A 24,544-nucleotide genomic window follows, 5' to 3' on the forward strand; every position below is an offset into this window, starting at 1 on the left:
CAGGAAGACACACCTTAGAGGTGCAGCTGGGGTCAGATCATAGGATGTGCTGTTGGCCCACAGAACAAGGAATGTTTGCCCCTGGTCGACCAGATGGCACTTTCCACACCCACAGTTCTTGCTGCTCCAGGAGAGGTCAGCTCAGGGCACTTTCTCTTATTCCAGCCTTCCTTTCCCAGATGCACACACTGCTCATGACACAGCAGCTCCTGTCCTCACAGGACGGCCACCAGCTTGGGGTTCAGGGCTGACTCCTCAATGCTTTCCTCCTCCTCCAACTAAATCCCGTCCTCAGTCACTGTCCTGGTGCGAACCCTGCCAGAGGGAATAGGTTAGGATAGAGACCAGAAATGTTTTCCTCACTTGACTTTAGCACACACACACACACACACACCCCTGCTTCCTGCTCACCTCTGTCTCTGTTCCTTCTCAGTCTTTTTTTCTGGGGCATCCTGAACATCTCAACCTCTAAACTCTGCAGGGCCCTAGGCCAGTCCTTTCTGTCTTCCTGTCCAGACTCACTCACCCAGGGGCATCATGCAGTCTCCAGGGACTTCTTATACCAAACATATATCTTTATAATTCCTATTTCTCTTCACTTTGATGTTACATCAGAGATAATATGGAGGTCTTAATCCATTCAGGCTGCTGTAACAGAATGCACAGACTGGGTGGTTCACAAACAATAGAAATTTATTGCTCACCAGTTCTGGAAGCAGGAAGCCCAAGATCAAGACACTGGAAGATTCAGTGTCTGGTAGAAGCCTGCTTCCTGGTTCACAGACAGTGGTCTTTTTGCTGTAACCTCACGTGATGGAAGAGACAAGAGACCTCTTTAGACACCAATCCCATGTATGAGGGCTCCACCTTCATGACCTAATCACTTCCCAGAGGCCCCCAGTACTGGCGCATTTGGGATCAGGTTTCAACATGGGAATTTAGAGGGGACACAAACATTCAGTGAGTTGTATTGGAGAAAACTAACCTCTTCATTTCTCATCAAGCCTGGTTTTTGGACAGTCTCCTGGTGACTCAGTAGAGGCAAGTGTCTTTTCAGTTGCCCAGGCATGAAGTCATCCCTGACTCTTGTTTTTTCTCCTGCCTTCCATCCAACCTGCCAGTAAATCCCATCCGCCTCACATGTTCACGTATCTGAGATCCAGCCACACCTGCCCCCCGTGGCCCTGCCTGCTCCCAGCCCCGTCTCCCACCTGAATCACTGCAATGACCCTGACTCTCCCTGCCTCTGCCCTCACCCCGCCTCAGCCTGTTAGGATGACAGCCCCTCAGGCACCCACAGCAGGGGCAGGTGCCTCACACTGACCTTCAGAGCAGACGGCTGCACACCCTCGCCTGTCCAGGGCCCCCTCATTTACGTCTGTGCTGGGGTGATTCCAAGCAGCACATTTCACTATCAAACGGTGCCAACTGGATAACGTACCGTGTGTTGTCCCCCCACGTGCACACGCATGACCAGGTCCTTGCTCCGGAGTGTCCTCTGCCCTCTGTCTCTCCCCTCCCCAGGTCACGCTGTCTCTCCCTGACCAGCTGTGTCTTCTGCATCTATGTGGAACCCTCTCCCCCCACGTAGCCTTTTGTCCCCTTCCTTGGTGTCTTCAGGTGCTTCCTAATACAAGGAGCCCCCTACACACCAACCTTCAAGTTGCAAACTTTCAAGGATGTGCACCTGTGTGCCAGCCCCTGGATGTCAGCTCTTGTGCTGCACTACTGTGCTTTTCAAGGCACCGTGCATGCGTGCTCGGTAGCTTCAGTCATGTCTGACTCTTTGTGACCACATGGGCTGCAGCCACCAGGCTCCTCTGTCTGTGGGGATTCTCCAGACAAGAATACTAGAGTGGGTTGCTATGCCCTCCTTCAGGGGATCTTCCTGACCCAGGGATCGAACCCACGTCTCTTTACATCTCCCGCATTGGCAGGGGGGTTCTTTACCACTAGTGCCACCTGGGGAGCCCTCAAGGTACTGTACTGTAAGATTAAAAATGTTTTATTTTCTGTGCTTGTTTTCTATGTACATATATTTGTGTGAAAAGTACGATAAACCTATTACAGTACAGTACTATATAGCCGACTGCGTTAGTTGGGTACCTAGGCTAACTTTGCTGGACTTACAAACAAATCACACTTATGAACGCACTCTCAGAACAGAGCTCATTCATATGAAGGGGACTCACTATAAAGCCTCACACACTGCCCTCTTCAGGACAACATCCTGCTCACTGTCCACCCCCTTTACCCCACCAGATCCTTCCTCAGAGCAGGTATCCTCACCTGGCAGCTATCTTTGTATTGTCTTGCTCCCTTCATTAGAAGGCAAGTTTGCTGAGCCCAGGGCTTTTTCCTTCTGTTCACAGCTTCATCTCTGGGACCTAGAACCTGGGAGGTACTCAGTGAGTACTGTTCGAAGAATGAAAGAATGAATGAACGTCCAGAAACAAGGAAAGTCACATAGCGTGGAGCTTTCTCTTCCTGTGGGCGCTTCAGAGCCTGTTACCTCTAGTTACGATGCACACAGGGCAGCTTGGATCAATGTAAATCAAGTAAACGCTGGAAATCATCAGTAAGCCATTCTGGACTGAGATTCAGAAGATGTGACATTTGGCCTGGATCACTGAGGTGTGTCTCAGGACTTCCCGAACCTTCACTTCTTTGTGTATAGAATAAAATAATGTCTACAATTGTTCCTGGCACCAAAAATCCAGGATTCCGTAGACTGGGGTCCAGAAAGATGACAGAACAAAAGAACAGAAAAAATAAACAGAATCATCAGAAGAGTGATGACCGCTGCCTTCTTGCTCTGCCATGAGGAGTCGGCGTCACTCACCATCTCAGAAGATGGTACCTGGCACGACGTACGTGCTCTGGAAGCCCTGGGACCAAGACAGACACACAGACCAGAAAGTGCCGATGTGCCTTAGAGTGCTGCCTTCCCCAGAGGGAGGCCTGTTTATACACTAAGGGACAGTGACCTTATTTGTCAATGAATTATGCAACAACCCATTCAAGTGTACTAGCTGCTCACTGACCAACTCCATCACCTCAAGGCGTTGCTTTGGAAACAGGAAAAGTAGAAGAAATGCATTTGGGGGAGCAGAGAACACAAAGTGCCTTTCCTGGGGAGGGGTGTGGGCATAAGGTCCCCGCTTGTACGGGTCCTGTATGTCATGGGGAATGGGCCCCGGCAGGAGAGGCGATGAAAGAGCTCACCAGGGATGTTTACCTCAGTGTCGCTGTTACACCCGTCACCATTCCAGGTTTCCTGGAGGCCCAACCTCGTTCTCTGCTCTCAGAAACCTGGAAATCCCAGGTCAGAGATGGGACATGATTATTGATTCCATAAAATATTATTACTATTATATATTATATAGGATACTTATTATATATACATACATATATATATATATATAATAACTACCGGATATGGATGGGGTCGGTACAGAGATCTTAAAAAATCTATCAGAAATCATCCCAATTAATCATCTCAAATTTTAAGTCCAATTTTTAATATATTCACAAAAACAAACAAACAAAAAAATCAGTTTACACAACCTGAGAATAAACTGACTTTCAAGCAGCTGATTCAGATCCCAGCATCAGGGAGCTGGCAAGAAGGAAAGCAGGTCAATCTCTGGTACCAGCAGTCATTTTCGTCTGTTCTGGTCTCTCCTTCTCTGCAGCCCCCAGACCCCCGGACCCTGAGCTCTCTCTCCACACCTGTGCTCATTCACGTTCTGCCCTCATGCCCACTGAGAGGCTTCTGGAATCCCGTTCATCATCAAGGCCAGGTTCGAATGGTCCCCTCCCAGCTTCCTGTGCTGGGCCTTTTCCTCGGTGCATTTGGTAGACTGGGAGTCATCTGCAGGCCGCCAGGGCCAGAGCAGCCCACTGCTCCAGGCTGCCCCGCCCCTGCCTCCCCTGGCTCCTCCACTTCCGCGTGAAAGGTTCGGGTCCCAGAATCCTGTGGGAAGACTGTAGATCTGCTCATTTCCTGGAGCTCCTTGAAGAAATGAACCCTATTCTTAAGGTGAGCCTTGTTCTCAGCAGTCATCCCAGCACCAGCACCAGGGCCCGGAATGGGATGGGTGCATCATAAATGGGTTTTGAACTAGTGAAGGAAGAAACAAGGAAATAAGTGAAACACACATGTACTCAGGAGTATCTATTCGGACATAACTGTGCTCCCTGAGGCTCTATCCTGGGTTACTACCCCTAAGTTCATTTGTTTCTCAGAGCCTTTAGGATGCGGCTGGCTCTGCGTGGTACCAGGTTATGGAAACAATCTTGAGACCAGTATTCTATCCAAAAATTACCTCCCGCCGGCGCCCTCGCCCTCAGTCCGTGTGCAATGTACTGCTGGTTCACAGCGTTATACATACACCGAGTTTGTAATCAGAATCTAGCAGAATCTATTTTAAATACACAGAGACTACAGTACATATGAATATGCTAATCAACTAAGCTTAATAGTTCTCTCATTTGTATTAATGCAAATTAGGCAGCTGCATTTCCCACCAAATATTTTCCTTGGTATTTACTGACGAAATCAAGGTCCTTCTAATAAGTTCTAATATTTAATCTAAAAGCTCTAAAGAAGGTGCTTTCGTTGAGCATAATCTAATTTCACTGAGCAAAATTGCATCTAAAAGCAATATAAAGTTACAATTTGTTCCTTGTCAAATAGTAAAAATGGCCTTTAAATTTTACATGGTTTTGACCTTTGGTTTTTGCATTTCAATTAAACTTCCCTCAGAGCCCAGAGGATCAAATGTTCCTCGAGTGTGAATTAGGTCCCCACAAGATGTGGGGACTGGCCCTCTGCTTCTTTTCTATTCAAACTGACATCTGTCTCCCTTTAGACACAGAGCAGAAATGTACTCCCTCAGTGGCTGAAGCAGAAGTAAACAGAAATACCAGGTATGAACAATGCCTCATCTGTAGACCCTTGAAATTTCTACAAGTCAGTCTCCGAAATTCATTCCTGGATCAATGCACCATCTTGCTAAACTCCCTATCACGGGTCTGAGAGTGGCCCAACCTCCCCTCTAAGTCAGGCTTGAGCAAGAATTTTACCTTTGTGGTACTTGTGGACATCTCCTTTTTCTCAGGCTTCCTAAGAACCTCCGATGCAGAGGAGAGGTCATTCTTTGACTTCTGATAGATGCAGATGCTTGGGTCTACAACTCTATGACTTCATTCAATAGCCATCCTCCCTTTCCTTCTTGGTAACAGAGTTCAATTTTTATTCATGGCAATCATGCCCCCCAGTTAAAAGCCTACCTTTCCCAGCTTCTCTTGTAACTAATGAAACAAAAAGATAGAAAAAGTCCTGGTTTCCTAAGGACATGGTAGAACCACCTTACTAGCCCTGGCTGTTACCTCCAGGTACCTTTTAGATGAGAGAAAGAAATCAGATGAGTTTTTTATATTTTATGCAGCTGAATCTAATCATAATTCTTGTAAAATTAAAGTAGTTAGCACAGTTCCTGGCACATATGTACTCAGTAAATTATAGCAATTAGTCAAGAATTGGATAATTAGTCAAGATGATACATCATGGGAACCAACCAAGTACAGAGGAAGATAGAAAATAGACAACAACTCCATGTTTACAAAGATAGAGCATACATTGAGACCTATATATATATATATATATATATATAAAACAATAATAATATCAGCATATTTCAGTTTATAGACACTGAGTATTATGCTAAGCATATTACATGTATTAACTCTTCTTTATCCCTAGCATTCATGCAGCACTAATAAATTGTAGGTCTTCAATAAGTGGGTGTTCAATAAACAAATATGCTGACAGATAGATGACACCCTGCTTACCTGGATCTGAAATTGATGTGCTCACTACCTGGGCAAGCTCTGCATCAAACATCACACTGTCCCTTCACTTCCATAGACAGCATGTCCCCTTGACCATGGTGTCTCTTCTCTTCCATAGACAACATGTCCCCTTGACTGGTGTCTCTTCACTTCCATAGACAACATGTCCCCTTGACCATGGTGTCTCTTCACTTCCATAGACAGCATGTCCCTTTGACCATGGTTCCCGAGGATTGGGATCCTTTCCTCTCTAGCTAACTGGAGAATCCTCATATGTAAGTATCATATGTGTCTTTCCTCAAAAAGGGGAATTATCAGTTCGTCTCCTCCCTGAGCTTTGCAAACATATAGCATTCTTCAAGATCTTACCATCTCCCTGACCTGGGTGGTTCCAGGATGACAAGTTTGACAGAGTCCCATGTGAAGGTGTGTGTGTGTGAGGGGCGGGGGTGTCCCAGCCATCTGCCTCACCCTAGGGCTAAACCAGTAGAGAATTCTGGAACTTCCATAATAACCTACCAGGAACTGGGCACTAGCAGTGCTCATGTTCACAATGGCCTTCTGACTTGGAATACTGTTTTATCCAAAACACACTGAAGACCAGAGACATTGTGATTTCTTTCATTAGTTCACATTTACAAAGCACCTACTATGTGCTAGGCAATAACTTTTGAGAATATAAGAGAAAATTTGGCATATTACTTTAAGGAGTTCAGAGTCCACTAGGAGAGACAGACAAATAAATGAAACTCATGCATTTGGCTGGTGCTATAATGAAAGTATTAAATAGCATGGGGATATATGGGGATAATAAGAGTGGAGGTCCTGTTGGGGCCAAGCATAGGTGAGGGTAGAGATAGGAGGAACAAAAAAGTATTTCAGGAAAAGAGTTCAGTTACACAGAGATGTTTGGATAACTGGAACATAGACATGATAGCTTTGTAATGTGTCCACCACTGACAGGCTGAACTACATTTCCCATAATTCCTTTCTTGTATATTTATGGTCAAGAGGGACCACTGGGGACATTCCTGGGAGATTTAGCAGGTAGAAAGGCAGAAGTGAAGCAACAGCCAGGAGGGCAATTTCATCACCTTCCCTCGGATCTTCCTTCAACACCTCTGGCTCCTGCCCAGCTTTGTGATACACCCACCACCCCTCCCCCACCCTGCTCCTGCATGATACTGTCATCATCAGAATCAGAGGCAACCGGCCTCTGAAGCACAGGTCTCAGCCTGTGATCATGGGGCTCAGCTTGTGCTTATGGGTTGCAGCCTTTTCAGGATCTTCTTGTCCTGGCCACTTGCCTTCAGACTCAATCTCCAGTATCATATGAGGATACTGTAGCCTCATAGAACTGCTTAACCAGCTCCAATCGTGTAAGCCTGCAACAAAACCTTTAATATATATACATGTATATATCTCTCATTGGTTCTGCTCCTCTGCTTGAATCCTGACAAATACAGAATCCTCATGTACTACTGCAACAAACACCTAAAATGTGATCATGGCTTTAGGACCAGAGTAGAGACTGGAAGAATTTTGAGGAGCATGATGGAGAAAGCCTGAAAATTGCCTTGAGGAGAGTGTTAGTGAATGCGTGTGTGCAAAGTCACTTCAGTCATGTCCGACTCTTCGTGACCCTATGGACTGTAGCCCACCAGGCTCCTCTGTCCATAGGATTCTCCAGGCAAAAATACTGGAGTAGGTTGCCATGCCCTCCTCCAGGGGATATTCCCAACCCAGGGATCAAACTCATTCCTTTTATGCCTCCTGCATTGGCAGGATGGTTCTTTACCACTAGCATCACCTGGGAAGCCCCCAAAGTGTTAGTTGCTCGGTGGTGCCCACCCCATGGACTGTAGCCCACCAGGCTCCTCTGTCCCTGGAATTCTCCAGACAAGAATACAGGAGTGGGTAGCCATTCCCTTCTCCAGGGCATCTTCCCAACCCAGGGATTGAACCCAGGTCTCCCATGTTGCAGACAGATTCTTTACCATCTGAGCCACCAAGGAAGTCCAGACTGTTAGTAGACAACACTCAAAAGGAGGGTGCTAGTGAGAGCTCGGAAGGAAGTGAAGAACTTGTTAATAGAAACTGGAAGAAAGGGGATCCCTGGTATGTAGTGGACAGAAAGCTTAGCAAAACTGTCATCTGTGTAAGGCGAAAGTAGGACTTACAAAGGACGAATATAGTTATCTAGCTGAGTTCCAAGCAAAGGCACTGCCAGGTTTCTTCCTGCTGCTTACAGTAACATGTGAGAGGAGACAGAGCTTGAGGGAAATACTGTTAAATAAAAAGGAATCAGGACTTGATGGTTTTGAAAATTCTCAGCCTCTCCAGGTGGCGAAAGATGCTGAAACTAAGAAACAGCTTCCGAGCACGTCAGGAAAACAGGGCATAGAGTAGAAGTCCTATCTAACGATGAAGCCACTCCCTTCCTAGAGCTTCCTGAATCATCCCTGATAAGCTTTTTTCATGCTCAAGAATTTTTCAAGAACCAATCTATATGCATCTTTTTTTTCTAAATTCCAAGGATTTGAAGCTTAACCACATTCTCCCTCAGATCCTGGGCCATCACTTTCTCCCAGCTATCACCCTGCTGTCTCCCAGTGCCTTCTGTGGGGTCCGTTTCTCAAGTCCAGCACATAAGCTGGTATTTACCAGAGGTCCTCACTCTCCTCTCCTGAGAGATTTTGTATCATGCCACGCTTCAGATGTCAGTTTGTACATTGACATCTCACCTGACATGTGTATTCAGCCCCGTCCTCCCTCCTAAATAGTCTACCTACCCAACCTCCCTACTGGAAATCTATGCAACAATGTTCTAATGGCACCCCCACCTCACACATCCAGCACTGATCTCTCTCTCTCTCTCAATGTTCTAATGGCACCCCCACCTCACACATCCAGCACTGATCTCTCTCTCTCTATCTCTCTCTCTCTCTCTCTCTGTCTCTCTCTCTCTCACACACACACACCCCCCAGAGCAGATCTCCTTTTCAAAGAGTTACCGCCTAGTCTGTGAAACTGGATCATCGGACTGGAACTAGTTCACCTCATTTGAGTCCTACTGTAGCTGACCGTGATAGCTTGGACGAGAACTTTTTATTTTTTACCTCCCCTTGTCTCAACTTCTCTTAGGTTAATAATAGTTCTTACATCATTAGGTTCTTGTGAAGCTAATGTGAGTTCCACATGTAAAAGAAAAGAGTGCCTGACACAGATTATGTTCTCCATGAAGCTTAGCTCTCAATATCGTTATGTCTTCATGAATTGTATCCCCCAAGAAGCCAAGGAGCCCTTGAACCCCGCGATTGTGCTGCAAAACCCAACTCTTCAATTAACCATCACACTTGATTCTACCTCCTAAATGCCTTCAGAATCCATCCATTTCTCTCCAACCCAACTGTCATGTCTTCAGTTCAGTCCTTCACGATTCCCCCAGTGATCAGCAGCAGCGCACGTCTGCCATCACCCCTTACCTGGGTTTCACGTGTTCTGTAACCATGACAACCCCGCCCCAAGATGCCTATGTTCAAATCTGTTCTCCATACTGTAACCAGAATATTCTTCTAAACTGAGGCTTTCATCCTGTCCCCCCATGCTTAAGCAACCTTAAGCACAAGTCTTGAGGTCACGGCTTCCCTGCTGTCTTCCCTCAGCGCTCACAGTCCTCTGCCCCACCCTCACCCCCTTGCCTCTTGTGCTGTAGTCATTTTGAACTATTGGCAAATTTTGAACTATTTGAACTTTTAACATATTCTTTCCCTAGAGTCTTCAGTGCCCAAAAAAGAAGGACTTTTGGTGTCAAGGAATACCCCTATACTCACCCATATGTTGATAAGTGTCTAGAACTTAGCAACAGGTGACTAAGGTCTGTGGTCCTGGGGCTTGCTTGGGGAGGGGTCACAGGGAGGTCAGATCAAGCCCCAGGGCAGTGCCTGCAGTTGGCCCTGGGCTGCTCTGACCACTTCAGAATGCAGCTCCTGGCTGAATGTGACCCCAAACTCTGCTTTCCTTGCTTCCAAGGCAACAGATTAATGTGGGGACTGCAAGGTCATTATTCTAACCCCAGGAAAGGTCAGGTAACCCCACCAGTAGAAGCAGATCCTTCCTGCAGTAGCAGAGGAGGTTTACACAGGGCCACTCGGATTGAAAGGTTTTTCTGTTACAGGGCTTGGGTTCCCTTTTAAAAAAAAAAAAAAAAACTTCCTTTAAAAAAAAGTAGTTGAGAGGCTGTCAGGCAGCTCCGCGTCTCCATTAGAATTCAGAGTATTCCACGGTAATTACAAAACAGCTGTAATGGAAAATTGGTAGTCAAACCCATTTTCTAGCGACTAGAACGGTGAATGGGCTCCATTATGTTCCTAATTCTCATTAACTTAATTTGCATAGGAAACAATGAAGGAATACATAATGAGGTACAGTGGGCGAGCAGCCCAGCCCTCAACCCGGCAGAGCTGGGTTCAACCCACCCTGACCCACACGAAGCAGTACGGGTCGGGCTGCGCACCACGCCGTGAACTTGCAGTTTCCGATTCGGAGCTGGTCCAGGATGGGGTCAGGTGGAAGAGGACTCCGGAAACCGCCTTGCACAGGCGGTGCAAACTCCGTTTCTTCTCCCGCCCCCGCCGGAGGAGCTGCTGGTAAGAGGAAGAACTGGAGCAGAAGGAGGAGGGAACTTGTTTGGGGGTAAGCAATTCCAGGCTTCGGCTGTGTGTGCATGCACGTTGCTTCCTACAAATCTGGTTTTAAGTGTAATTCTCCCTGGCAAAAGGATGAGATCAGCAGCCAGGGAGCTGGATGGGTTGGGGGTGCAGGGCTGGGTCTACCCAGGGCTCCCTCGGAAGATGAAGCCAGCAGGGCCTCCTCCCAGCCTCTGCTGTAAGGTGACCATGTCAGACCAGAACCTTGGCTAGCCGAAGGAATGAGGCAGAGGTGGCTCACAGCCAAAACTCCAAGCTCCAACAGCTAAGTTATCTCCTGATTCCGACTACCAAGCTGTGAGAAGTGAAAAGTCAGAAGTTACTTCAGCGAGCTAGATTATAAATTGGAAAAAAAAAAAAAAAAAGTGGCACATTCAACTCACTGTTATTGACCATTTATGATATTTCAGAGACTCTATTAGACAGTCCCACTGAATCCTAACCCTAGCAAAACTGCAAGATAAAATTGTGTCCATTTTGCTGAGGAGGAAACTGAGGCTCAAGTAATTTGCTATGCTAGGCTATTTAGCTATTCAGATACAAAGCCAAGACCGAGCTGTCTTCTGACCAAGCATTCTAGTTAGGCCAGTATTTCCCAAACTTCCTTATTCCATGGCACACATGGAAAATGATACTATAACTGATATTTGAACAACTCAGTGGTCAAAGGCACTGCCCTTCTGCAAACTAAAAACCTACATATAATTTACTGTCAGCCCTCCATATACACAGTTTCACATCAGAAGCTTCAACCAACTGGGAATCCTGCAGTACTGTCATGTTCATCACTAAAAAAAAAATTATATATAAGTGGGCCTGCACAGTTCCAGTCTGTGTTCTTCAAGGGTCAACTGGAACCCCAGGTGAAGGAGAGGGGCTTGGAACCTGGAGAAGTTTGCATAACCCTCAGCTCACCCCAACTGGGTGAGAGGATTAACATTCCAAGCCACGTGACGGATCAGAACGTCTAGTCCAAAAAAGTCTTGGGAAGAAACGGTGGCCTCCTGTAGAGATAATCTGAGACCCACCATGAAGATGAGTGTATCCCAACAGTGTCACACTGGGTGAGACAGAAGTGCCTGAAATGCTTCTATTAGTTTGGATTCATTGTTGTCCTCCCCAGTCCCTCTTCTTAGATGCATATTTCTATGGATGGCGTATAACATTCACCCCATAAAGAAATGTAACACGAGGAGCATGTATCTTTAAGTTGATCTGCATTTGTTTCCTAACTCTGCCACTTAACAGCTGAAAGAGCTTATGTGTTCACTTCCAGGGAACTGGACCAGAGAACTGTCGTACTCTTAAAACTCTGCAAATGCTTGCATCGTGGGTTTTGTTCTTGAGGTGGGAGAGAACCACTGATACGATGCAACCTGCTAAAAGGAAGACCAACACAAGCAAAATGACCAAAAACAAGTTTTTCCAACAACCATCTTCTCCCAGCTGGTCCAGACTGCTTCTTTCACTCCCCAAATTTCCAACAATTTCCTGGGAACATCCTAAGTCTTGGCCATTACACATGGTTTCTGATCCATCTAACAGCACTGTAAGATGGGTTCATCATCACTGTCAGATGAGGAAACCATCACAAGGGGTTAAAGCCACACAGCCTAGTGGTCTGTCTCATGTGGGTGCCCAGCTCTGTCTCATCCTGAAGCCTGGGCCCTCTCTATTTTTTGCAACGACTTGCTGCTTCTTTAGCAAAACTCTGTACACCTAGAGTTGATGGCACACTCAGTGGCATTTCAGTGCATTCTACATGCTCAGGAAGGTTGGAGAACCCAAGCATATCCCAATTTCATCTGTTCCCCAACCTCATCCTTGGATATGCTGTCTGCATCCAGAAGATCTGGATGGAACTTCTGGCTTGACCTGACTAATTGGATTGGTTCTTCAGGGGCCATGTCCATGAGGCCCAGACAGAGACATCCCTGCAAAACAACACAATACGGAGGTTCCTCAAAAAACTTAAGATAGAGTTACCATATCATCCAGCAGTCCCACTCCTAAGCATATATACAGAAAAAAAACAAAAATTCTAATTTGAAAAGATACATGTACTCCCACATTCACAGCAGCACTATTTACAATAGCCAATAAGTGGAAGCAAATTAAGTGTCCATTAACAGATGAGTAGATAAAGAAGATGTGGGAAACGTGTGTGTGTGTGTATAATGGAATACTGCTGCTGCTGCTGCTGCTAAGTCACTTCAGTCATCTCCGACTCTGTGCGACCCCATAGACGGCAGCCCACCAGACTCCCCCATCCCTAGGATTCTCCAGGCAAGAACACTGGAGTGGGTTGCCATTTCCTTCTCCAATGCATGAAAGTGAAAAGTGAAAATGAAGTCGCTCAGTCATGTCTGACTCTTCACGACCCCATGGACTGCAGCCTACCAGGCTCCTCTGTCCATGGGATTTTCCAGGCAAAAGTACTGGAGTGGGGTGCCATTGCCTTCTCAGCCATAAAAAAGAATGAAATAATACCATTTGCTGCAATACGGATGGGCCCAGAGCTTATCATATTAAGTGAAGTAAGTCCGACAGAGAAAGATAAATACCATATGATATCACTTACATGTAGAATCTAAAAAAATATGCAAATGAATTTATTTCCAAAATAGAAACAGCTTCACAGACGTAGAAAACAAACCTATGGTTACCAGAGGGCGAGAGGTGGAGAGATAAATGAGGAGTTTGGGGTTAGGAGATACACACTACTACATAAAAAATAGGTCAGCAGAAAGACCTACTGTATAGCACTAGGAACTATATTCAGTATTAATAAAAACCTATATTGGAAAAGGATTTGAAAAAGAACGTGTGTGTGTGTGTGTGTGTGTGTGTGTGTGTGTGTGTGTATGTAACTGAATCACATTGCTGTATACCTGAAACTAACACAACAGTGGAAATTAGCTAGGCTTCAGTTAAAATAAAACGCAGTGTGAGAAGAAGGAAGACAGAGGAAAACAAGCAGTCTGCACTGCTGTGGACAGAGCCCCTCCTTTCTGTGCGTGTCTACCAGCAACCATTTCATACAGTGCTTGCTGGTTGTTGATTGCTGAATTGACTAACAGCTTCCAAGTCTACTTACAATTAAGTACCTGATATGTGCAGTCACTGTACCAGGAGGGATAGAGAATTTTACGTCACTCCAGTTCATAAAGCACATTCTGGTTCTCTAAGTCTTTCTGTTGTTACTAGGAACTGTGTGGTTGGGATTAAGCCTTAGAAGATGGCCATCCTTCTTGATGCTAGCCACATGGTTGGGCTACTGTAGTTTATGACAGGAAGAACCCCAAGAGACCAGGTACAGTGTTCAAATGTTTGTTCCATGTCTCCTCTGATTTTATAAACAAATACCAACTCACCTATTAACAAAACACCAATCCCAAACCATGCCCACTCCCAGGTAGATTGACCTTTAGATTCATTTTCCTGTGGTTCTCCAGGCACAGTCCCTCACTGCTCTATATATAAGGGAACAAAGCTGAAGATGTTCTAGGAAGATCCAGAGCTGGTTTGTTGTTCCCTTATTGGGTTCACTCAGTGGCACTGATACACCGACAAAAACCCACTTGTGGCTGGAGTTTCCCAGGCAGAGTTGCAGGCACTTGGTGTTCCCTCAGTAAAGAGCCTCTCACCGCATTCCTGGGAACCAGCACCATACCTTACAGCTTTGCCAACTGCATCACTTTTAGATTCTGGGCTTTGAAACCAAATAAAAATTGATATGTGTGTAATCACATTTGTTTAATTAAAGTAACACATCTGTGCAGTAAATATTCCAGCACGAGCTGGTCAATAGCAAATCCTCAGCATGTACAGTAATAATTGACTAATGTAATTAAATGCATGTCAAAGTTTTAAAAGAAAATATAATGAGATTTCATCATTTTATATGTACAGGTAATTAGTTCTTAGGAATGTGAGTAAAAGCAAATTATCTACAGATTTGAACTATCAGCAGATAATTCAAATGACCTAGTTTGCGAGAGAAAATGGTATCTAAAAATGAGAGAAATTCAAACCAAAACAAACGTTCCCTACGATTAAATCTGAGAACTGTGTTAAGAAATGAGCATGTATAATTTTGCTGAACATGTTTTCATCGCGCTTTCCTTTTGGATGAGTTGAGCCTTAGTGTGGGTACCAGGTTGGAGTGACATCTCTCCTGGCTCACGCTCTTCTACTGGTTCTTCAGGCATCCAGGAACCTTTTGGTACCAAGCTCTGGGTCATTCGAATTAGTATTTCTTTTACTTTATATTCAAGCTGACTCCATCTTCTGCTGCTTCCTAACCATTGCTTTTAGGCCTGAGAGGTGTCATCCTGAATTTGGGACAGCGTGTGCTCAAGGAGGCAGAAGGAAGCGCATTCCAAGAGTGGGAACAACACACAGATGCGAGGAAGGAGGAAGCACGTGGCCTGTTTGGGAGGCAACAAGCTCAGTCTGACTGGAGAATATTCCAGTAGGAGAAAAGAGGAAGATGTGGCTGTGGAAATAAGCTGGGAAATGATAGGCAGAGACTTGAATACCAGCCAAGAAGCTGGAGCACCATTCCTCTGAAGGCAGTACAGAGCTGCAGAAGATGCTGTTTCTGCTACGATCAACACTGATCATACCCAGTGCTTCAAAAACCCCAACACTCAGAGGACAACTCACTGCTCTGAGAAACAGTCAAGTCCTCACCACCAAAGCCTGGCAGGGGTGATATTAGAGCCCTTCTCTTCCAGAGTGGGTTAGTGTCTGGATGCTTCTCCATGATTCCTCACTTCCAACCCCTTTTCCTCTCAAAACTTCTCCAAGTGATGAGCCTAGCCCCCTTCACAGTCCCTCTTAGTGGTCACCTCTCTGGATTGTGAATCCTGTCTTGTGTGAATCATATTGTCAGGACCAGACAAACAGCAGGTAGGACAGTGCTGGTTTATTCTATGCGTGTAATTTTAGGTTTTTAATACATAGACAGTTTGTTTCATTGCATCTTTCATTGCCATGACCCTGCATCAGAAAACAACAGTAAGAAGATAGATAGATTGACCATAACACAGGCAAGACACGTCCATCATTTGACAAGAGAGTGACACGTTTTTCACTCATTGGAGGGCAGAAGCTTTACTGGGCAGTCAGTGGTTGTACTGAGGGACACCCCCCATGAGTAAAAACTAACACCACACTGTAAGTCAACTGTTATTGTTCAGTTGCTCAGTCGTGTCCAACTCTTTGCGACCCCATGAACTGCAACACGCCTGGCTTCACTGTCCTTCACTATCTTCCTGAGTTTGCTCAAACTTGTGCCCATTGAGTTAGTGATGCCATCCAACCATCTCATCTTCTATATTATACTTCAGTTTTTAAAAAATGATCCATTATATCCCACATGGTCAAAACACCAAAACATAAAACAAAGAAGAAGCAATATTGTAACAAATTCAATAGACATTTTAAAATTATTTAAGATTATTAAAAAAAAAACTTTATAGAAAATGATCCATTAGAAAATTGAGCCCCTGATGTTGGCCTCAGTTGATCCACGTGCCAGTCCACTTAATTAACCCACCTAGCGGAACCTTACCCAGAGTGCTATAGTAAAAGGTATAATGGCAATGGGGTTGAGTGGAGAGAAAGGTGAGTGTGGAAGAAGGCAGAGAAGGAGGATGCATCTCCTAGCTTTTCTTAACCAGTAAATGCTTCCATAAAGAGGTAAAATTCTACTCTACTGTGTTGTTATTTTTGTTAGTCTCAAAGTCATCTCCAACTCTTTGCAACCCCCAGGACTGTGGCCCTACAGGCTCCTCTGTCCATGTGATTTCCCAGGCAAAAATATTGGAGTGGGTTGCCATTTCCTTCTCTAGGGGATCTTCCTGGCTCAGGGATAGAATCCCCAAGTCTCCAGCTTAGCACTCAGATGCTTTACCATTGGGCCACCTGGAAAGCCCCTGAATTCCAATCAGTTGATCCACAAAATGGTTAATGCACACATATTCTTTGTACCTGTGAGGGTGTCTTAAGTCATGGCTCTGTTCAGAAGCAGCTTGTGACCTAGGATCTGGGGCTCAGGATCAATTGAACAAAGAAGACACTGGAGATGTCTTGATGAGCAGGCAAGAAGATGTTGGAGTCACACCACTGGGTTGTCTCCTATCAATTTAAAGGACTCCAAATGGTCATCTGTCCCAAAGAAAAGCTAGTCATTGTTTCCCTATCTGATAGTCTCTGGTATCCAGAACTGGTCAGAGTGCTTCTTACATGAGACCGGTGACTGTGAGATGAGACAGTGTTCCACAGTTCCTTAGGAGTGACCTGCCATCCATTGTCCTGATCTGGGCACCGGTGGTATGAATGAGCACAGAGAAGAGGCGGTTATGGGATAAAAGGCTACAGAAGGACGAGCCCAGAGAAGTGACAGGTAGGATAGGTTGACCAGGGATGTTGAGTGATGGACACTGTAGTTGCCTCTCAAATGTTACCACTTTTCCTTTCTACAAACAGAATCAGAATGTAATTTGTGGACACGATGTGCTCAGTTTCAAAGATCATTCCCTGGTCTCTCTTGCTATTAATGACTATGTGATACAGGTATAAACAATGTGATATTAGTGAAATTCTTCTGGAGATACACATAAAGCACACCTTCTTGCATTACTCATTACTTCCAAGTTCCAAACAATTTTTTTTTTTTTTGCAGTAAAGGCAAAAGGCCTGAAATCACCATTTCATGGAAAAGAACCATCCTCAGACATGTCTTAATATAGAATGAGTTCTTCCTGGTGATTCTTCTCCAGCTACTGACAAGGAAAGAGACCTATTCAATGCTGGAGCCACTGATCTATGTCTCTGCTGGAGCCTGAGATGGTGCTATGACCATCCCTTGCTAGACCAGTTCATTGCTTACTGCCATTTGGCCAGGGCATCCAGGAAGCCTGGGCAACAGGAGAAGAAGCAACTCTTACTCCACTGCTTCCCCAACCACTAGCAACACCAGGAAAGGGATCTGAGGTGTCCACACCCCATCCTCACTCACCTATGGACTTGTGACATCTACAATAGAGAGGAGGGAGGGCACACAGATGATCTTCAAGAGTCTCTGTAGGCATGGCAATGGCTATGATGAATGCTATGGTGAAAAGTAAGATATGCTGGGTTCTAGGTTTGGAAGAAACTCTTTCACCTTCACTTTGAATTTGTTTAGGCCACAATTAGTCAGGGGACTAGAAGGCATCTCAAGCCACAGAGCATGCATCAGTGACTGATGAGAGTCACAAAACCATGAAAGAGATTAGAAACCCTGGGAGTACCTTCTGCAGCCAACCAGAGGAGTTTTTGGCTGAGCAAAAGCCATCCAAAAGGATGGAAACTGACCTTAATTGTCACAGCTTTCCGAGGTTGAACCTCAAAGAATAAACTTCCTACGTTCCCTCCCAAACAAACAAGGCTTGTGACCATGCTCGGTTACTTGCAAACAAGAACTGTGAATGGAAAAAAGCTGGTTGTGAGAGGTACAGCAAATGGGAACCAAAAATCTGTGTTCTAAAGGTCATCTGTGAGTAGTTAAGGAAAGGCCATACAGTCTAGATGAGGTTGGAAGAATCAAAGGACAGGAACCCTGGCAGAGAGCAAGCAAGATGGAAGAATTTATTTGCAGAGGAGGGATCACTTTCTAGCCTATGCTATGCTATGCTAAGTCACTTCAGCCGTGTCCAACTCTGTGTGACCCCATAGACAGTAGCCTACCAGGCTCCCCGGTCCCTGGGATTCTCCAGGCAAGAACACTGGAGTGGGTTGCCATTTCCTTCTCCAATGCATGAAAGTGAAAAGTGAAAGCGAAGTCACCTAGTCGTGTCCGACTCTTAGCGACCCTATGGACTGCAGCCTACCAGACTCCTCTGTCCATGGGATTTTCCAGGCAAGAGTACTGAGTGGGGTGCCATTGCCTGCTCCGTTCTAGCTTATAGTAGGGAAGATATAGTGACAGTTGAGTTCAGATAATAACAACCCAATAGGACAAGTACTATTATTACCTAGAAAATATCATTATTATTAATATCATTGCTATTTGTTAATGCAGATGAGGAAGATGAAAGATAGTCAGGCAGCCAGCACATGGCAGAAGGTCAAACTAAGGCTATGATGCTGAAACAAGCCTGAATTATCTTCTTTTTTCCTTTGAGTCCCTAGTTGCATGCTATGCCTATGCATGCGTGTGTGTGTGTGTGTGTGTGGTATTGGAAAGTGGAGGTAAGGGAACAAGAAGAAGCTCCGAAGAAAATTATGCTAATAATAGATAGTCCTGAATGTCTAGCAGAGAGGTGTTCAGTTCATTTGACAGTAAAGAAGATCCATTGTAACTCCTTGAACCAGGGCAGAGACCATAAAAGCACTGTTTGGGAATGCTTAATCTTGCAGAGAGAATTGAATGATGAAAGCTTTGGGAGAAGGGCACTCGGCTTCAAGAATCAAAGTTATCCTGGTTCCACACTCTGCCACTGAGTCAAGAATAAACAGCTAGTTTGTCATACTCCCCCTTCAGTCTTGCTGTATTCTTTCTGGAATGGAATGAAGGTTACTGACTATGATTACTTGTATCAGGATTTTGGGGGGCTCCAAAATCACTGCAGATGTTGACTGTAGTCATAAAATTAAAAGACACTTGCTCCTTGGAAGAAAATCTATGACCAACCTAGACAGCATATTAAAAAGCAGACATTACTTTGCCAACAAAGGTCCATCTAGTCAAAGCTGTGGTTTTTCCAGTGGTCATGTATGGATGGGAGAGTTGGACCATAAAGAAAGCTGAGCACCAAAGAATCGATGCTTTTGAACTGTGGTGTTGGAAGAAAAGACTCTTGAGAGTCTCTTGGACTGCAAAGAGATCAAACCAGTCCATCCTAAAGGAGATCAGTCTTGGATATTCATTGCAAAGACTGATGCTGAAGCTGAGGCTCCAATACTTTGGCCACCTGATATGAAGGACTGATTCATTGGAAAAGACCCTAATGCTGGGAAAGATTGAGGTCCGGAGGAGAAGGAGACAACAAAGGATGAGATAGTTGGATGGCATCACTGACTCAATGGACATGAGTTTGAGCAAGCTCTGGGAGTTGATGATGGATAGGGAAGCCTGGCACGCTGCAGTCCATGAGGTCGCAAAGAGTCGGACACGACTGAGTGACTGAACTGAACTGAACTGGTCAGGATTTTTACCTCTGAGAGGTTTTCTCCTTAAAAACACAGAAATTTGTTGAATCTTCACTGGTCCTCATTTCATATGAAAGAGAAATATCACGAGCAACACTGTTCCCAGCTACATTCTAGGGCTGAAGTTAATCCCCCTTCTAAGGAGAAAACCCTATAAAGAGAGCCAAGCAGAGAAGGCAGCCCTGTATCTTAAAAGATGGGATAGAAACTTGGAAGAGATGGTGTCAGGGTCTCCTCCAACTCTGTGATATCACGATGATGAGATTCTAAATCTTAAAAATGTGTCAGGTTCAGCTTCTGCTTTAAGCAGACCTACAATCCTGGAGGAAGCTCAATTCTTGAAGCTTGCCAAGCCTTTCTGCATTCCAGGATCTTGGCACTTGCTGTTTCCTCTTCCTGGATGGCTCTTCCTCTCACTCTTTGCAGAGCTGGCTCATTCTCTTTCTCCAGGTACTTGCTTTAAATGGCTCTTGCTCACAGAGGGCTTCCTTAACTGCCTACGTAAGTAGATTACTGTTATTTTTTTTTCACCTTAGAATCCTGGTTATTTCTTACACGAATCTTACCACACACTTGTAATCTTATAATTTGTTTGTTTGTTTTATATTTATCTCTCCAACTAAAATACTAACTCCACAGATATGTTTACTGATGGATTCCCAGGATGTAGCACAGTGTCTGGCACATAGTGGGCACTCAAGATGGATGGAAGGAAGGATACATGAATGGATGTATGGATGGATGGATGGGTGATGGATGAAACGAAGGATGGATGGATGGATGGGTGGATATCTAATGGAGGGATGGATGTTGGAGGTGTGGATTAATGATGAATAGAAGGAGGGAAGGATGGGTAGATGAATAGATGGGTAGATGATGGATGGATGGGTGGTGAATGGATAACTGGAGAGAGGGAAAGATGAGAGGGAGGTTAAGAACGATTGGATTCATTAAGTATACAATGAAAAAGTTATCTGAGGTCAGAGGGTTTGGAAAATAAGTTCTCTTTCCTTCTTGGAGAGTCACAGCACACATTAGCAAATCAAAGTTACTGAAAATTCCCCAGTAAGAAAAAAACTTGTTTGATTTTCTTTAACCCAGCATTTCCTAAACTTATTTTAACTCAAGATACTTCCTTTCTGTGATACCCTTACTTAACATTCTGCCAAAGAGTGTTCTTTAAAACACTAGTTTAGAAAATCTACTCCTTTATAAACATTGCCATGTTGAATAGTAATTTTTTTTTTTTAATTCTCTTTCCAGGCTGTGAAGTCCCAAAGGATATAGACTGAGATTTATTCATCTTTGTAACCCCAGTGTATAGCACAGTGCCAGGCACACAGAAAACACTCAGAAATAATTGAGTAATTGATAAGGAAGAAAAGAAGAGGATAAGAGGAAGGGAGAAGGAGATGGAGGGATAAAGGGAGAGAGAAGAGAGGGAGAATGTAGCTGGTTAGTAAGTAATCACTTCCTGCTATGTACCTTCAATTGACTTTGAGGCAAATAATAAAATGCTAATAATGACCTTACCAAATCAGAAGTCAAAATTACATTAACCATCTCAGATAAATTTCAGATTAGTAATTTAACTCGGTTAGGATTAGAGTTCATTCACACTAGACACCTCCTGCCACCCTCCCACACACATGCATACAGGCATAATGTCCTTATGATGGGCTGTCTCCTATTTCTTAGAGTCTGATAATTACTATATTTACAGTGATAGCAACAGTATCATATGCTGGTTAAGAGTTTAGTCTTTGAAGTCAAATCCAATCTCCACCATTGTCTGAATCTAGCCTTCTCTAACAAAAATACGATAGACTAAGTGGCTTAAACCATGGAGAAGGGCATGGCGACCCACTCCAGTATTCTTGCCTGGAGAATCCCATGGACGGAGGAGCCTGGTGGGCTATAGTCCATGGGATCGCAAAGAGTCAGACACAACTGAAGCAACTCAGCACACATGCAAGTGGCTTAAAAGGGCTTCCCTGATGGCTCAGCAGGTAAAGAATCTGCCTGCAATGCAAGAGACACAGGAGACACAGGTTTGGTCCCTGAGTCGGGAAGATCCCTTAGAAAAGGAAATGGCAACCCACTGCAGTATTCTTTTCTGCAAAATCCCCTGGACAGAGGAGCCTAGTGGACTACAGTGCATGGGATTGCAAAGAGTCGGACATGACTGAGCAACTAAACATGCATGGTAGTCATATACAAGTGGCTTATAAACAACGGGTATTGATTTCTTACAGTTCTGAAGGCTGAGAAGTCCAAGTGCACTGGACAAATTCAGCATCTGGTGAGGGCTGCTTCCTGGTTCATAGATGACGGTCTTCTCAGTGTCCCCACATGGTGGAAAAAATAAGGGGAAATCCCGTTCATGAAGACTCCATGGATAGATGAGGACTCATGACTTAATCACCTTCCAAAGGCCCCACTTCCAAATACTGTCACATTGGTTTCAACATGTAAATTTTGATAGGACATCAACATTCAGTTTATAGCCACCATTTACTAATTGTATGAGTTTGCCAAAATATTAACCTTTCTAAGGCTCAGTTTCTTCATATGTAAAGTGCAGATGGTAATAGTGCATTTTATATAATCACAGTGCTGCTATGAAGACTAGATTAGATAAATATGCCAAAGGCTTAGGACAGTGCCTGGTATTCAACAAATAATCAATTAACTACTGCTACCTCTGGGACCCCCTTCCTGGTGATGACACCAAGAGCCAAGACTTTTCATCTCCAGGTGAAGCATGCCACAGGAAATACTAACTCTGAAAACCAAAACTCAGACTGTGAGAGTTCAGGCCCATAAAAGGACAATTTCAGGGACTGGGACTTTTCCAATCTTACCCCAAGACTCTATCTCCCCTTTGAACATCTTGTGAGATTGCACACAATCCCGTTTCATCTAGTACTTTGTAGATGTTCTCTGCACCAAAGGGCTGGTGGGGAACCGCAAATAAGCATACCTTCTTGGGAGAAAATTCAACCCACAGTGACTTGTAGAAATGCACCTGGAGCTGGCTTTGTCCCTCTCCTGCCTTGTAATCATGTAGAATTCATTCCCTTTTTTCACACTGCTTTTTGGATTTCATGAATTATAAACACAGGTACTTTTTATCTGCAGTTTCTGTGCATATCTAGGGATGAGAAGAGTTGAAAGGGCTACAGGAGGCAGGAAGGGGCATAGTCTTGACCTTGGATGGGATTAGGAAGGAGTGAGGTAGGGAGGGGGTGTGGTTTAAAAATTAGCACCTACCCAGGACTGAATACAAATACATAAGGAAGACCCTTTGAAATTAATTGAATACAAGTATGCAATAAAAGAATTATTATTTTAAAAGTGGATTGTGATTCAGAACAAATACAAGTCCCCTTTTCTGACTTCAGCTGTGCCCAGTCACCACTCAGTGGAAGAGTTACATTCTCGATAGGCTGAAAGGAACTCAGAGAGTCATATAATCCCCTGCCCCTAGACAAAATTCACCTCAAATCAGCTCAGATGGTCTTTACTTCTCTTTTAAATAAAATTTAAACCTATCTAGAAAATCCCAGACTCTCAGAGGTGGAAGGGAAGCCTTCCTGAAATTCAGCACCATGGACAGATGGCTATATAGGCTTGGAGGGCGGAGGAGGGTGGGTTCAAGAGCTGCAGCCCACATCTTTAATCTTTAGAAAGTTAGTTCTCGTGTCGAGCTGAAATCTGCTTCACTGTAACTTCCATCTGCTGTTCCAGTTCTGCCATTTAGAGCTGGGCAGAGCGGATGTGTTCGCTTCCATTAGATACCCTTTCATTTCTGACCCCCACTTCCCATCGCCCCTCCTCTGCACTGAAAACCCTCCTTTCCTTTGAACATTCTCGCACATGCTATAGTTTCTGTACCCTTTACCAAGCCAGTGACCTCCCTGTGAAGCCACTTTGGTTATTGTGTATCTTAAAATGCATCTCCTGGAGCTGAATCCAATGCCCCAGATATGTTCAGACAATGTAGAACAGCAAGGTAACCAGTGGTTAAGAACAGGAGGCTTTTTCAATGAAATACCCTTGGTTCCACTATGTCCTAACTCTGTGTCCTGGCACAAGTTAAACTTTCAGAACCTAAATTATGATTATGCTCATCCATAAAATGGGCATAATAATAATGTTATCAGAAGGTTCAGTCATGTATAAAAAGCTTTAAGCACAATGTCTGGCACACATGGTTGGTAGAAAATAAACAGTGGCTGAAATGAATGTACTCCAAAACTTTGGCCACCTGATATGAAGAATTGACTCATTGGAAAAGACCTTGATGCTGGGAAAGATTGAAGGCAGGAGGAGAAGGTGACCACAGAGGATGGGATGGTTGGATGGCATCACCAACTCAATGGACATGAGTTTAAGCAAGCTCCACGAGTTGGTGACCGATAGGAAAGCCTGGCGTGCTGCAGTCCATGGGGTTGCAAAGAGGTGGACACAAATGAGTGACTGAACTGAAATGAATGTTGGTATTATTTGCATTATTAGACATGATATCCCATTAACTATAAAATTTTTAACAGCTATTCATTCTGTTGATTCACAAAAAATGTCAGCCAAAATGCAAATTTTTGTTTCGGTTGTCAACTAGCAAACATCTCCCCTGTCTTCTATTTGTACAACTTATAATTTGAATTCAAATTCAGAATTTGTCTGTATTTGTGTTTATCTTCTGGCTCATTAGTCCAACCTATAAGCATCATGTTTTATGGTGGTAAAAGAAAATACCCTTCCTTGGGCATGAG

Source organism: Bubalus kerabau, chromosome 21 (genome assembly GCF_029407905.1).
Source record: "Bubalus kerabau isolate K-KA32 ecotype Philippines breed swamp buffalo chromosome 21, PCC_UOA_SB_1v2, whole genome shotgun sequence".
NCBI lineage: Eukaryota > Metazoa > Chordata > Mammalia > Artiodactyla > Bovidae > Bubalus > Bubalus kerabau.